The 16,870-nt window shown below is 43.6% G+C and overlaps 2 protein-coding genes across 2 annotated transcripts in view; both read left to right on the plus strand.

The window, feature by feature from the left end:
- LOC138764681 (zinc finger protein 420-like) overlaps positions 1-12,015 on the plus strand; it is a 68,156-nt gene extending 56,141 nt beyond the window's left edge. Inside the window, exons 2-3 of the transcript XR_011358282.1 lie at positions 10,341-10,534; positions 11,590-12,015. The gene's annotated coding sequence lies outside the window, so the exon portion shown is untranslated. The remainder of the gene's footprint in view (positions 1-10,340; positions 10,535-11,589) is intronic.
- A 3,923-nt stretch (positions 12,016-15,938) lies between these two features.
- Positions 15,939-16,870, plus strand: part of LOC138765497 (zinc finger protein 208-like) — a 64,139-nt gene continuing 63,207 nt past the window's right edge. The window contains exon 1 of the mRNA XM_069942525.1: positions 15,939-16,671. The gene's annotated coding sequence lies outside the window, so the exon portion shown is untranslated. The remainder of the gene's footprint in view (positions 16,672-16,870) is intronic.

Raw genomic sequence — 16,870 nt, forward strand, 5'->3', positions numbered from 1 at the left:
TCCACAATTTTTTTTTAACCAGTCGTTTGAATTCTGAAGAACAGGGATTTTATTGTCATTACTTAATTGTTGTTGCTATTGTTAGATGTTCTTGTAAATGTGGTAACCAATTTGTGCACAAAATGGTCTCTCAATCAGCAAGAGATTTCTTCATGAGTGCAAATGGTACCCAATATAGTGAGTGCATCAAGTTATAGCTTTACAGCACAGAAACATGCCCTTGAGCCCAACTTTTTCATGTGGACCAAGCTGTCTAAATAATTCCATATTCCTCTAAGCCTGTCTGAATCACATTATGTCTAAATGTACTTTTAACAATGATAATGTAACCACCTTTACCATTTCCTCTAGCAGCTCATTCCACAAACCCACTGTGATAGTACAGATCTATCACCAATCTATATAGTGTATATAGTTACAGCATCTAGACTGTGCTTACAGCGATTGGCTGAGAGCTAAGCCACACCTACTGTCTGGGCCTTAAAGGGTTGTGCCCCTAGCCAGGTCGGATCATTCCGGACTGGTCGGCCACCTGTGAAGAGCTCCTGTCTTTTGCTAATAAAAGCCTTGGTTTGGATCAACAAGTCTTTGGTTCTTTCGACGAGCTCTACAATTTTATTAGCAAAAAGAAAAAATAATTTTTTTTGAAAGGGATGGAGCATTTAACTCGGCCATAAAAACTTGATATCGACCCACAGTCAGCTACAGCCTTCAAAGCCTTTAAGTTCTGGCTGCAAACTTTGAAAACTTCCTGAGATTCATTCAGGTAGAGGAGGATAACCAGCGTCTAATAGCATTGCTGTCTTTGGTGTCCTTGAGAGTCTACGAGAACATCCAGGATGAGACCACTTACACCGCAGCCATAAAGGTACTGAAAGAACTGTATGATCAACCAGTGAACAGAGTTCATGCCCGGCTCGTGCTTGCGTCGAGGAAGCAACAGCCCGGCGAGTCCAGCGGGGCATATTTACAAGTAGTAAAGGCGTTGGGCAAGAACTGTAACTGTGTGGACAAAACTGCTGCCGAGATCACAAATGATCTCGTCCGGGATGCCTATGTGGCCGGGCTCCGATCGAACGAAGTGAGGCTGCGCTTGCTCGAACAAGGGGTAGAAAAACTAGAGGACGTGGCCCGGATTGCAATCACAATGGAGGATGCAGCCTTAAAGTCCAACGAGTTCTCTAGGGACTGGACCCCTCGTTCTGATGTGAGTAGAGTGCCCTTCCTACACTACCACCCCCCCCCCCCCCCACATACCCAGAAAGCGCTCCAACGCTGCCTGGGCCTTTTCTCGTATTACGCCCAATGGGTTCCAGACTACGCCGACAAGGCGCGTCCTCTTATCAAGACCACCTCCTTTCCCCTCTCGACCGAAGCTAGAGCGGCTTTTGATCGAATCAAATCCGACATTGCCGCTGCGACGCTGCACGCGATCGATGAGTCTGTCCTGTTTCAAGTCGAGAGCGATGCATCCGACTTCGCCCTGGCATCCACCTTGAACCAGGCCGGTCGGCCTGTAGCCTTCTTCTCCAGAACCCTCCAGGGTCCAGAGAGTAGACACTCCTTTTTTAAAAATTTTTTTATTTTTCACACTATAAACCATATTGATCAAGATACATATATTTTCCTTCTTAAATATATACAGTGTCCTTTTCTCCCCCCTTCCCTCCTCCCCTCCCTCCCTCCCTCACCTCCCCTCCCATTTATTTAAAGTTCAGAATATAAGATACATTAAACCCGTCAAACAATTTTGTCACTCAATAAAAATAAACAAGAAATTCCACTGAGTCAGTTCTTTTCATTCTCTTCACCTTCTGTCATTTTAGGTGGTAGATGTCCACGGCAGGTTTTCTCTATTGTGTTTCATGTATGGCTCCCATATTTGTTCAAATATTGTAATGTTATTTCTTAAATTATAGGTTATTTTTTCTAATGCAATACATTTATTCATTTCCATATTCCATTGTTGTATTCTCAAGTTATCTTCTAATTTCCAGGTTGTCATAATACATTTTTTTGCTACAGCTAGTGCTATCATAACAATTCTTTTTTGTGCTCCATCCAACTCAAATCCAAATTCTTTGTTTTTTATGTTACTTAGGAGGAAGATCTCTGGGTTTTTTGGTATATTGCTTTTTGTGATTTTATTTAATATCTGGTTTAGATCTTCCCAAAATTTTTTCACTTTCTCACATGTCCAGATTGCATGAATCGTTGTTCCCATTTCCTTTTTACAGCAAAAACATCTGTCATATACTGTTGGGTCCCATTTATTTAACTTTTGAGGTGTAATGTATAGCCTATGTATCCAGTTATATTGTATCATACGTAACCTCATGTTTCTTGTATTTCTCATAGTTCCTGAGCGTAACTTCTCCCATGTTTTGTTCTTTATCTTTATGTTTAGATCTTGTTCCCATTTTTGTTTAGTTTTACCATTTGTTTCCTCATTCTCCTTTTCTTGTAGTTTTTTTGTAATTTTTTGATTATCATTGTGTCTGTAATCACATATTCAAAATTACTTCCCTCTGGTAACCTCAGACTGCCTCCCAATTTGTCCTTCAAGTAGGATTTCAGTTGGTAGTATGCCAACACTGTATCGTGAGTTATATTATATTTATCCTTCATTTGTTCAAAGGATAATAATTTATTTCCCGAAAAAAAAATTTGTATTCTTTTGATCCTTTTTTCTCCCATTCTCTAAAGGAAAGGTTATCTATTGTAAAAGGGATTAGCTGATTTTGCATCAGTATTAGTTTTGGTAGCTGGTAATTTGTTTTATTCCTTTCTACATGAATCTTCTTCCACATGTTGAGCAGATGATGCAATACTGGAGAATTCCTACGTTGTACCAATTTTTCTACCAATTAATATAATATATGTTCAGGTATCTTCTCCCCTATTTTATCTAGTTCTAATCTAGTCCAATCTGGCTTTTCCCTTGTTTGATAAAAATCTAATAGGTATCTTAATTGTGCGGCTCTATAATAATTTTTAAAGTTTGGTAGTTGTAAGCCTCCTTGTTTATACCATTCTGTTAATTTATCTAGCGCTATCCTCGGTTTCCCCCCTTTCCATAAAAATTTCCTTATTATTTTCTTTAACTCCTTGAAGAATTTCTCTGTTAAGCGTATTGGTAATGTCTGAAATAGGTATTGTATCCTTGGGAAAATGGTCATTTTAATACTGTGTATCCTTCATATCAGTGTTAGTGGTAAGTCTTTCCAATGCTCTAAGTCATCTTGTAATTTTGTCATTTGTGGATAATAATTGAGTTTATATAGATGGCTGAGGTTTTTATTTATTTGTATACCTAGGTATCGCATTGCTTGCGTTTGCCATCTGAATGGTGATTCTTTCTTAAATTTTGAGAAATCCGCATTATTCATTGGCATTGCTTCACTTTTATTTGTGTTAATCTTGTACCCTGACACTTCTCCATATTCCTTTAATTTCCTATGTAATTCTTTTATTGATATTTCTGGTTCTGCTAAGTACTCTATAACATCATCTGCAAATAGACTGATTTTATATTCCTTGTCTTTTATTTTTATCTCTTTTATTTTATTTTCTGTTCTTATCAGTTCTGCTAGTGGTTCTATGGCTAACGCGAACAATAAGGGAGATAGTGGGCATCCGTGCCTTGTTGATCTGCTTAAGTTAAATTGTTTTGATATATATCCATTTACTGTCACTTTCTCCAATGGCCCCTTATATAATGCTTTAATCCAATTAATATATTTCTCTGGTAAGCTAAATTTTTGTAGTACTTTGAATAAATAATTCCATTCTACTCTGTCAAAGGCCTTCTCTGCGTCTAAAGCAACCGCTACTGTTGGAGCTGTATTTCCTTCTACTGCATGAATTAAGTTAATAAATTTACAGATATTGTCTGTTGTTCGTCTTTTTTTTAATAAATTCAATTTGGTCTAGATTTACTATTTTTGGTACATAGTCAGCTAATCTGTTTGCTAATAATTTAGCTATTATCTTATAATCTGTGTTAAGTAAAGATATTGGTCTATATGATGCTGGTGTGAGTGGATCTTTCCCTGTCTTTGGTATTACTGTAATTATTGCTGTTTTGCATGAATCTGGTAAGCTTTGTGTTTTATCAATCTGGTTGATTACTTCCAGAAGGGGAGGAATTAATAAATCTTTAAATGTTTTATAGAATTTTATTGGGAATCCATCCTCTCCTGCTGTTTTATTATTCAGTAGTTTTTTTATTATCTCGTGTATTTCTTCTATTTCAAATGGTTCTGTTAATTTATTTTGTTCCTCTGTTTGTAATTACGGTAGTTCAATTTTAGTTAAAATTCATCTATTTTGTCTTCTTTCCCTTCGTTTTCAGTTTGATATAATTGTTCGTAGAATTCTCTGAAGTTTTCATTAATCTCTTTTGGATTATATGTGATTTGCTTGTCTTTTATCCTTAATGCCAATACCATTCATCCAAGCCGACAAGGTTGTCATCCTGGGCGACTTCAACGCTCGTGTCGGCAAAGACTCAGAAACCTGGCCAGGAATCCTGGGCAAGCATGGCGTCGGCAAGTGCAACGACAATGGGCGCTTCCTGTTGGAGCTCTGCGCAGAACAGCGGCTTGTCATTACAAACACCCTTTTTCAGCAGAGGGACAGCCTTAAGACCACCTGGATGCATCCCCGATCCAAACACTGGCACCTCCTGGACTACATCCTGGTGCGAGAAAGTGACAAACAAGATGTGCTCCACACCAGGGTCATGCCTAGCGCGGAATGCCACACTGACCACCGGCTGGTTCGCTGCAAGCTCAACCTTCACTTCAAGCCAAAGCCCAGGAACAATAAAGCCCCCAGAAAGAGGTTCAATGTTGGAAAACTGCAGTCAGACGAAGCGAGAGGAAACTTCCAGGCAAACCTCAAAGCAAAGCTCGACGTTGCAACCCGCCTCACGGACCCGTCCCCTGAAACCTTCTGGGATCAGTTGAAGACTACCATACTGCAATCCACTGAAGAGGTACTGGGCTTCTCCTCCAGGAAAAACAAGGACTGGTTTGACGAAAACAGCCAGGAAATCCAGGAGCTGCTGGCAAAGAAGCGAGCTGCCCACCAGGCTCACCTTACAAAGCCGTCCTGTCCAGAGAAGAAACAAGCCTTCCGTCGCGCATGCAGCCATCTTCAGCGCAAACTCCGGGAGATCCAAAATGAGTGGTGGACTAGCCTCGCCAAACGAACACAGCTCAGCGCGGACATTGGCGACTTCAGGGGTTTCTACGAGGCTCTAAAGGCTGTGTACGGCCCCTCACCCCAAGTCCAAAGCCCGCTGCGCAGCTCAGACGGCAAAGTCCTCCTCAGCGACAAGATCTCCATCCTCAACCGATGGTCAGAACACTTCCAATCTCTTTTCAGTACCAACCGCTCAGTCCAAGATTCCGCCCTGCTCCAGCTCCCTCAACAGCCCCTAAGGCTAGAGCTGGATGAGGTTCCCACCCTGGATGAGACATATAAGGCAATCGAACAACTGAAAAGTGGCAAAGCAGCAGGTATGGATGGAATCCCCCCAGAAGTCTGGAAGGCTGGCGGCAAAACTCTGCATGCCAAACTGCATGAGTTTTTCAAGCTTTGTTGGGACCAAGGTAAACTGCCTCAGGATCTTCGTGATGCCACCATCATCACCCTGTACAAAAACAAAGGCGAGAAATCAGACTGCTCAAACTACAGGGGAATCACGTTGCTCTCCATTGCAGGCAAAATCTTCGCTAGGATTCTACTAAATAGAATAATACCTAGTGTCGCTGAGAATATTCTCCCAGAATCACAGTGCGGCTTTCGCGCTAACAGAGGAACCACTGACATGGTCTTTGCCCTCAGACAGCTCCAAGAAAAGTGTAGAGAACAAAACAAAGGACTCTACATCACCTTTGTTGACCTCACCAAAGCCTTCGACACCGTGAGCAGGAAAGGGCTTTGGCAAATACTAGAGCGCATCGGATGTCCCCCAAAGTTCCTCAACATGATTATCCAACTGCACGAAAACCAACAAGGTCGGGTCAGATACAGCAATGAGCTCTCTGAACCCTTCTCCATTAACAATGGCGTGAAGCAAGGCTGTGTTCTCGCACCAACCCTCTTTTCAATCTTCTTCAGCATGATGCTGAACCAAGCCATGAAAGACCCCAACAATGAAGACGCTGTTTACATCCGGTACCGCACGGATGGCAGTCTCTTCAATCTGAGGCGCCTGCAAGCTCACACCAAGACACAAGAGAAACTTGTCCGTGAACTACTCTTTGCAGATGATGCCGCTTTAGTTGCCCATTCAGAGCCAGCTCTTCAGCGCTTGACGTCCTGCTTTGCGGAAACTGCCAAAATGTTTGGCCTGGAAGTCAGCCTGAAGAAAACTGAGGTCCTCCATCAGCCAGCTCCCCACCATGACTACCAGCCCCCCCACATCTCCATCGGGCACACAAAACTCAAAACGGTCAACCAGTTTACCTATCTCGGCTGCACCATTTCATCAGATGCAAGGATCGACAATGAGATAGACAACAGACTCGCCAAGGCAAATAGCGCCTTTGGAAGACTACACAAAAGAGTCTGGAAAAACAACCAACTGAAAAACCTCACAAAGATAAGCGTATACAGAGCCGTTGTCATACCCACACTCCTGTTCGGCTCCGAATCATGGGTCCTCTACCGGCACCACCTACGGCTCCTAGAACGCTTCCACCAGCGTTGTCTCCGCTCCATCCTCAACATCCATTGGAGCGCTCACACCCCTAACGTCGAGGTACTCGAGATGGCAGAGGTCGACAGCATCGAGTCCATGCTGCTGAAGATCCAGCTGCGCTGGATGGGTCACGTCTCCAGAATGGAGGACCATCGCCTTCCCAAGATCGTATTATATGGCGAGCTCTCCACTGGCCACCGTGACAGAGGTGCACCAAAGAAAAGGTACAAGGACTGCCTAAAGAAATCTCTTGGTGCCTGCCAAATTGACCACCGCCAGTGGGCTGATAACGCCTCAAACCGTGCATCTTGGCGCCTCACAGTTTGGCGGGCAGCAGCCTCCTTTGAAGAAGACCGCAGAGCCCACCTCACTGACAAAAGGCAAAGGAGGAAAAACCCAACACCCAACCCCAACCAACCAATTTTCCCTTGCAACCGCTGCAATCGTGTCTGCCTGTCCCGCATCGGACTGGTCAGCCACAAACGAGCCTGCAGCTGACGTGGACTTTTTACCCCCTCCATAAATCTTCGTCCGCGAAGCCAAGCCAAAGAAAAAAGAAAAGTTTTTTCTGTCTTAAGCTGCCACGCTAGAATTTTGTGTGTTTTTTCTCCTAGTTCATAATATTTCTGTTTTGTCTTCATTATGTTCTTCTCCACCTTATATATTTGTAGTGTTTCATATTTTATTTTTTTATCTGCCAATTCTCTTCTTTTAGTTGTGTCTTCCTTCATTGCTAATTATTTTTCTATATTTGGTATTTCCCTTTCCAACTGCTCTGTTTCCTGATTGTAGTCCTTCTTCATCTTGGTTACATAACTTATTATTTGCCCTCTGATAAACGCTTTCATTGCGTCCCATAGTATAAACTTATCTTTCACTGATTCCGTATTTATTTCAAAGTTCATTTTAATTTGTCGTTCAATGAATTCTCTAAAATCCTGCCTTTTAAGTAGCATGGAGTTTAATCTCCATCTATACATTCTTGGAAGGATGTCCTCTAACTCTATTGTCAATAACAGGGGTGAGTGGTCCGATGATAGTCTAGCTTTATATTCCGTTTTCCTAACTCTCTCTTGCATGCGAGCTGATAACAGGAATAGGTCTATTCTTGAGTATGTTTTATGTCTACCCGAATAATATGAATATTCCTTTTCCTTTGGGTGTTGTTTCCTCCATATATCCAAAAGTTGCATTTCTTGCATCGATTTAATTATAAATTTGGTTACTTTATTCTTTCTGTTAATTTTTTTCCCAGTTTTATCCATGTTTGAATCCAAATTAAGGTTGAAATCCCCTCCTATTAGTATGTTCCCTTGCGTGTCTGCTATCTTCAAAAAGATATCTTGCATAAATTTTTGATCTTCTTCGTTAGGTGAATATACATTGAGTAAATTCCAAAACTCCAAATATATCTGACATTTTATCATTACATATCTCCCTGCTGGATCTATTATTTCCTCTTCTAATTTGATTGGTACATTTTTACTGATTAATATAGTTACTCCTCTAGCTTTTGAATTATATGACGCTGCTGTTACATGTCCTATCCAATCTCTCTTTAATTTCTTGTGTTCCACTTCAGTTAAGTGTGTTTTTTGTACGAATGCTATATCAATTTTTTTTTCAGTAAATTTAGCAGTTTCTTCCTTTTGATTTGGTTATGTATTCCATTAATATTTAAAGTCATATAGTTCAACATAGCCATTTCATACTTTGTTTATCTTTCCTTTCCGTTTCCTCATCATCACCTTTTCTTCTTATCCATCTCTGCTTTCTTTTTTTGAACACATTATAAGACAACATTTCTAAAACATAAAATATTTCCATTATTCTCCTATCTAAAATTCCTTTAACCCCACTATTCCCTCCCCTTCCTGAGTTGCCCTTTGTCCCTTGTCGGGCAACCACATCTCCCCTCTCCATTTGGATTTGCGAATTCACTCGCAAACGTCAACTGATTTCGCAGTGACCGTGACTCTTCCCCACCCAGCCCCCCCAGAAAAGATTTTCATCTTCATATATAACAAAGGTCACTCTCTTAATTCCCCCCATACTTCCTTTCTTCCCTTTCTTTCCCTTCTTAGTTCTTACCTATACTCTTATTTTTTTTATATACCTACATACAAACATACATATAGTTCGTGGTCATTTTTGTTCTCGTTACATGTCTTCATCTCTCTGTCTGTTTTGTAGTTGTTCTGCAAATTTTTGTGCTTCCTCCGGATCCAAGAATAGTCTGCTTTGCTGCCCTGGAATAACTATTTTAAGTACCGCTGGATACTTTAGCATAAATTTATATCCTTTTTTCCATCGGATCGTTTTTGCTGTATTAAACTCCTTCCTCTTCTTCAGGAGTTCAAAACTTATATCTGGATTAAAAAAATTTTTTTGACCTTTGTATTCCAGTGGTTTTTTTTTGTCTTCTCTTATTTTCCTCATTGCTTTCTCCAATATATTTTCTCTTGTTGTATATCTTAGGAATTTTACTAGAATGGATCTTGGTTTTTGTTGTGGTTGTGCTTTATGGGCTAATGTTCTGTGTGCCCTTTCTATTTCCATTTCTTCCTGTAATTCTGGTTTTCCTAGGACCCTGGGGATCCATTCTTTTATAAATTCTCTCATATTCTTGCCTTCTTCATCTTCCTTAAGGCCCACTATCTTTATATTGTTTCTTCTATTATAATTTTCCATTATATTTATCTTCTGAGCTAACAGCTCTTGTGTCTCTTTAACTTTTTTATTAGATTCTTCTAATTTCTTTTTTAAGTCATCTACTTCTATTTCTATGGCTGTTTCTTGTTCTTCCACCTTGTCCACTCTTTTTCCTATATCTGACATGATCATCTCTAATCTATTCATTTTTTCTTCTGTACTTTTTACTCTTCTTTTTATTTCACTGAATTGTTGTGACTGCCATTCTTTTACTGATTCCATATATTCTTTGAAAAAAAATATATCCATGGACTTGCCCTTCCCTTCATCCTCCATTTCTCTGTGTTCTTCCTCTTCTTCTTCTGAGTCCACTCCAGGATCTGTGTCCTTTACCTCTGTCTCTTCTGGTTTTCTTGTTGGGTTGTTTGTTTTATCTTGTTGAGTATTTTTGGACTTCTTATTTTTATTAGAATTGTCTTGCTGCTTATCTTCTTCCTCTGGGTTGGTCATCTGTTGTTTCTTTGATTTCTTTTTACTCTCTTCTTTCTTGTTATCGTTATTTTCTATATTTTCCTCTTGCTGCTTTTTTGTGGTTGTCAATTTCAGCTGTGGAGATAGACTCCTCAGCTGGTCCCCCCTCCCGTCAGTGTTCTTTTTGTCTTGCGCATCGAGCATGCGCGACTCCTCATGCATGCGCGATTGCACACTTTTGTTTGGCTCTGTGAGCCATTTTTGTAGTCCCGAGTTCGGGGCTTCAAGTGACCTGAGGGAGTGGGCTTCTCTCTCCGCGGCGGGCCTCCTCGTACAGGTAAGGCCTTCACCTTCTTCTTCCGACGTCTTTTCTTCTTCTTTTTTTCCCGTTGCTTTTGGCTTTTCTTTCTTCGCTGCCATTTTCTCCACACCTTTACTTTTACTTTATTTTGGTTTTTGTGTTTGTGCCTTTGTTTTTTCACTGAATTTTTTTACTTTTCTGCAGAGGGCTGGAGTTCCCCGAACGGCCACTTCTCCATCACGTGACTCCTCCCCTGAGTAGACACTCCTTGATCGAGAAGGAGCTCCAGGCCATAGTTGAAGCGGTGCGCCATTAGAAACATTACCTCGCTGGGAGGCGCTTTACACTGTTGACTGATCAATGCGTGGTCTCCTTCATGTTCAGCAACACCCAGCGTGGTAAGATAAAAAACGACAAAATCGCCAGATGGAGAATCGAACTCTCCACCTTTAACTATGACATCCTGTACCGGCCTTGTAAGCTCAACGACCCGCCTGACGCGCTCTCCACGGGGACGTGCGCCAGCATACAGATGGACAGACTACAGAAAATCCATGAGGCGCTCTGTCATCTAGTGTCACTAGGTTTGCCCACTTTGTGAAGGCACGCAACTTACCCTACAAAGTCGAGGAGATCCGCTCCATGACCCGAGCCTGTCCGGTGTGCGCTGAATGCAAGCCCCACTTCTTCCGTCCGGATAACTCCCATGTTATCAAGGCCACCCGTCCCTTCGAGCATCTTAGCGTAGACTTTAAGGGGCCCCTACCATCGACCAACCGTAATAACTACATCCTTATGGCCATCGACGAGTACTCCCGCTTCCCGTACGCTGTGCCCTGCCCAGACACCACTGCCACCTCAGTGATACAGGCCCTTCACAGTATTTTCGCCATTTTTGGGTACCCCAATTCCATCCACAGTGATAGGGGGTCCTCATTCATGAGCGCAGAGCTGCAACAGTACCTTCTGGAGTGTGGTATCACTTCAAGCAGGACCACGAGCTATAACCCACGCGGTAATGGCCAGGTCGAGAGGGAGAATGCCACCTTATGGAGAGCGGTTACACTGGCTCTCCGGTCTAAAGGTCTCCCCACCTCTCACTGGCAGGAGGTTCTCACTAGTGCCTTACACTCCATCCGCTCCCTCCTATGTACCACAACAAATGCCACCCCCCACGAAAGGATGTTCCTTTTCCCGAGGAAATCCGAAACAGGAAACACTGTACCGGCATGGCTCACCATCCCTGGCCCCGTCCTTTTGCGACGCCACATCCGGCACTCAAAGAACGACCCCTTGGTCGACCGAGTGACTCTACTCCACGCGAACCCGCACTATGCCTACGTTGAGTTCCAAGACGGGCGGGAGGACACTGTTTCGGTGCGGGACCTAGCTCAGGACGTGGTAGACCCAGCAAACCCCCCAACCCAACCTTCCCCAACTCTTTATTCTCCAGGCCCCGTGCCACAACAGAAGGACCAACAGCACCCCAACGACCCGGGCCACCCTGCTGACAACACAACTGGGGAATTGAGCGAAGGAGCAGTCGCACCCGACGAGCCCGCTGGCGACACCACTCCAGCGACCCCAATCCTGGCACCACGGCGGTCACGCCGGATGGTCAGACCCCCTGACCGCTACAGTCCTTAACCTACCCCTTCCTTTCATGCTCTCCCTCGTTTTTTTTTGTTTTGTTTTCCAGGGTCAGTTCTCCAAGAAGGGGTGAATGTGATGGTACAGATCTATCACCAATGTATATAGTTACAGTATCTAGACTGTGCTTACAGCGATTGGCTGAGAGCTAAGCCACCCCTACTGTCTGGGCCTTAAAGGGTTGTGTCCCTAGCCAGGTCGGATCATTCCTGACTGGTCGGCCACCTGTGAAGAGCTCCTGTCTTTTGCTAATAAAAGCCTTGGTTTGGATCAACAAGTCTTTGGTTCTTTCAATGAGCTCTACACCCACACCCTCAGTTTGAAAGAGATGTCCCACAGGTCCCTTTTAAATCTTTCCCTTCTCATCTTAAACCTTTGCTTCCAGTTCTAGACTAACATGTCCTGGGGAAAACACTGACCATTCACTTTATCTATGTCCTTAATGATTTTATAACCTTGCTAAGATTCCCCCTCAACTTTCCTTGCTCAAGGGAGAAAAGTCTCAGGCTATCTAGCCTCTCTGGAACAGACCTAACCTCAGTGCAGGGATCTCACTTCATCTCAGAGTGAAGCTGATCTACAAGTCAAATGTGGAGTTGTTCAACTCACATCATTTCTATTCCAGAGCCAAGATCACACTAATTTCAGTCAATGAGTGGCAGCAAGCAGATAACACTTGCTTATTTGTTCAGAGCTACCCTTTTTTTAAATTAAAAAAAAAATTTCACACTGTGAACCATATTAACCAAAATATGTACAAACGTATCTCATTAAATTTAAACAGTGGTCGTTTCTCCCCTTTTTTGGCTTCCCTTCCCTGAAGTCAACAATCAGCTCTTTAGTTTTGGTGACAATGAGTGTGAGGTTGTTGTTGGCACACTGTTCTGCCAAGTTTTCAATCTCCCTCCTGTCTGCTGGGCTCATACAAACCACTACCGTGGTTTCGCTGGCAAATTTGTAGATGGTTTTATTGTCATATCAAGCCACACAGTCATAGACTCTTCAGTTATGATCTTTGGTAATACCCTTTCTTGTTGAGAAGCCATGACTTTGGCTAACACTTTAATATCACCACTGAGAAGAGACCATGTGTCGAGATAGGAGCTGCGTTGCCATGGGATCCTTATCCCTCTTCAGGAGGAAAATTATTGATGCTGGAGTTGAAGTAGTTGGTAAAGCTCCTTGCTCCAGTGCTTCATTAAACACAGATAGTAGCAAGGGCAATAATGTATCATTAATTTTTTTTAAAGAAAATTCCATAGGAAAACTGTCAGAGCCTGGAGCTTCATGAGACTGTGTTGCTTTAGTCGATAATGCAATCTCATCCAGAGCGAGTGAGGTGTCCAGTTCCTTAACCAAGTTAAGTGTTCAGTAACGGGAGTTGTGGGATTGTGAAGAAACTGGCTCATTTTAGTGTCGTCCAAAGCATATTCAGATATGTAGTGACAAGCAAAATGATTTATAAGGCAAAATTAAATTTCCATGGGATAAGATGTTATGTTATTAGAGGAGTGTCTAATTTGGAGTATCAGCCTTGATGCAGCCTGACATTTTAATTGGTGGGCCAATAGGTGGCTTGCCTTTTCCCTGTGTTTATAATATGAACCACGAGTTTGCGTCAGTAAATGCTCCGCCTGTGAAGTTAATACAAGATCAAACACCACTTGTCAATCAATGTGGTGTTTATATACTTCTGGAGATGGACAACCTGTGCTTTCAAGTTTTTCCAGAGGTTGATGAAGAGAATGTAGTCGATGAGAGGATTTTCAGAAGGCACGCAACAAAACCCCACTCAAGTTGGGCGTTAGCAGAACTGAGCTGCATGGATCTGAGACCCCAGGGGTCTTCTCAGCTGCTTCGATGATCCTCTGTATTGACTTCTGATTTGAAGCTTTGCAGCTACTGTGCCACACAATGATGCCTCCAGTCAAGTGTGCTCCTGTAAAATGGCAAGATGGGTGCCAGTTACCATATGCCATTAACATACTGATGAATTCTCCTTTACCTGATCTGCCAATGTCAAAGTGTTAGCCAAGGTTATGGCTTCTCAACTAGAAAATCAGAACTGAAGAGTCTATGACTGTGGCTCAGTACAAGAAGAAGACCATTTACAAATTTGCTGACGATACCATGGCAGTGGGTTGTATAAAGGAAGGGGTTGAGCCAGCTTACAGCAGGGAGATTGAAAACTTGGCTGGATAGTGCACCAACAACAACCTCACACTCAATGTCACCAAAACTAAAGAGCTGATTGTTGACTTCAGGGAAGGGAAGCCAGAGGTTTATAATCCAGTGATCATTGCGGGAACAGACATGGAGAAGGTGAGCAAATTTAAGTTATTTGGAGTCACTATCTCAAGGATCTTTCCTAGATCCAACACACCAATGGCATCGTGAAGAAAGCATGTCAGTGCCTCTACTTCCTCAGGAGTTTGCGGGGGTTTAGTAGAGCATCAGAAACCCTGGGAAATTTCTACAAATGTGTGGTGGAAAGTGTGCTGACCGGCTGCATCATGGTCTGGTACGTGGACACCAATACCCGAGTGTAAAGCCCTCCAGAAGGTAGTGCACACAGACCAGGACATCGCGGAGAAAATCTTCCCCATCAGTGAGAACATTTACAGGGAACCCTGCCGTCGGAGAGCAGCAGCGATCATCAAAGAGCCTCACCACCCAGCACATGCTCTGTTCTCGCTGCTGCCATCAGGAAAGAGATATCGTTGCCACAAGGATCGCACCACCAGGTTCAGGAATAGCTGCTACCCCTCCACCATCAGACTTCTCAATGACAAAACTCAATCAGAGGCTCACTTTATTGATTTTCTTTGTTCTCGACAATCTGGTGGTGCTCAATATGTTAAAAATTTGCTCCCAGGTGAGAGGTCATTTTAGGTTGGCAGCTGCATCAGTAGAGGATCCCTTAAATAACAATCATTTATTCTCACCGTCAGTTACTGACCCCATTTTTCACGTTTGTCAACCTAAAGATATCAAATGTCATCAAGACCTCTCTGTATATATTTTGGTCAGTATGGTTCATAGTGTGAAAAAAAAAATTTAAAAAAAAAAAGACCTCTCTGTGGATGGAATGTTGAGCAGCTTCATTTCTTTGTCACACAATTTATGACTTATCATGAACACATTTATTTCACTACTTTCAGATTGATCCCTCCCACTAATCGACCCTGGCACCAATCCCTGTTACTTCAGGCAGTGCGACATTTTTCACCCATACCTCTTCCATCATCATGATTTGTGGTCCCAAACAGCCCTTCCATGTAAAGCAACACTTCACCTGTGAATCTGTGGGAGCCTCTACTGTATCAAGCACTTCTGTTGTGCTCTCTACATTGGAGAGTCTGGACTCAGACCGGCAGATTACTTCTCTCAGCAGCTTCACTTTGCCTCCATCAATAATAGAGGCAACCATTTCAATTCTGCACCCCACTCCCATGCCAACATGTCTCTCCATGGCTTCATGCACTGCCAAACTATGGCCACATGCAAATCAGAGGAGCAACTCTAAATTTACCGTTTGGACACTCTAAACCAGATGGCACTAACATGGACTTCTCTGGTTTCTGCTCGACCACTCCCCATTCTCCCTCTCTTCCCTCTCCATTCACAGAGCTATTTCCCTTCCTCTCCCTGTTTACTCGTGCCCTCCCTCCTTTATCCACCTCATCCAGCCTCTTGTCTGTGCTCGTCTCCCCACCATTTTATTCAGTCTTCTGCTTACATTTTGTTCATACCTTGATGAAGGCACGATGACCTTAGTGATGTGTCTATCTTTGCTAAATAAAGTATGCTGTTTGAACTGCTAAGTTTCTCCAGCATAGTATTTTAATTTCAATCACCGTGTTTGCAGAGTTTTGTGTTTTACTCCACAGGGCAATTGAATAGTTCCTCCCCAGGGTGGATCCCCTGGTGCACCAGCAGATTGGAGGACTTCCTGCACTGGGAGCAGAGGAATGGTCTCTCCCCAGGGGGAACATACCTGTGTTCCTTCAGGTCCTGAGAGGTTTGGAAATTTTTCCCATAGTCAGAGTATGGGAATGGGATTCCTTCCAGTGGTGGTGGGGGGGTGGGGTGGGGGTGGGGGAGGGGAGGGGGGAATCACACTGGTGTTGCAGCAGTGCGTCAGAGCTGGCAGATCCCTCCCCACACTCGGAACAGGTGAACGGCCTCTCCCCAGTGTCACTCCACCCATCACATTGGAGTGGTTTGTGTGTAGCCTCACTGGTCACCATATCAGCCAATCGGGTGAAGTCCTCAACGGATTTAGGGATTCTCCTCACTGAAATCCCAGGACTCTCAATCCACGGACAAAACTCGATGAACATCTGGTCCCGGGGAATCCAGTGACTCCGTCAGATTTCAACGTGGTGCTTGTCCACAGCTTCCTGTCTGGAAACGATCCGCTTCTAAGTCCTGTTAAGGGAAGACGGTCAGAGTGAAGGGGGAAAGAACGAGGAGAGACAACATAAAATAGAGAGAAGAATTCTTAACATGGTCAACAGAGAGAAGATGGCAGCGTTTCTATCCACAATGCAACGGGCGCCAGAAACCGTCCCATCCCGACGGCCTTAAAAAGGAAACAAGCTGCTACTGAAACACTTTATGACGTAATCGCCCACAGAGCCCGCCCTCTCATCCCCGCTCCCCATCTTCCACCATTGACCAACTTCGGAAAGCCGTCACTCTCCCGGACCCGCCTCCAGACCAATGAACACCACGTGTCCCACTCTGCCCGTCGGATTCGCCAATGGAAAGTGTCAATCATACTTCTCGCACCTGCGCGTTGGGCGCTCTGAGGAGAAGGGGGTCCGTGCCAAGGAGTGGAAAGGTTGGAGGATCTCAGCAGGTCCCGCAGCGTCCACAGGAGGTAAAGATCTATTCCTGACGGGGCGGGCCTGAGCCCTTCTTCAGGGGCTGTCAAAAGCCGGCAGCGCCTGAATTAAAAGGCAGGGGAGAAATGGCAGAGGGAAGAGAACAGAGCGACAGACAAAAGGTGTTAATGGAATGTGGAGGGGAGGACAGGAGAGAGGGAAGTGGAGGACTGGTGGGGGAGGGAGTTGGCTGTG

The sequence above is a fragment of the Narcine bancroftii genome, chromosome 5, assembly GCF_036971445.1.
Source record: "Narcine bancroftii isolate sNarBan1 chromosome 5, sNarBan1.hap1, whole genome shotgun sequence".
NCBI lineage: Eukaryota > Metazoa > Chordata > Chondrichthyes > Torpediniformes > Narcinidae > Narcine > Narcine bancroftii.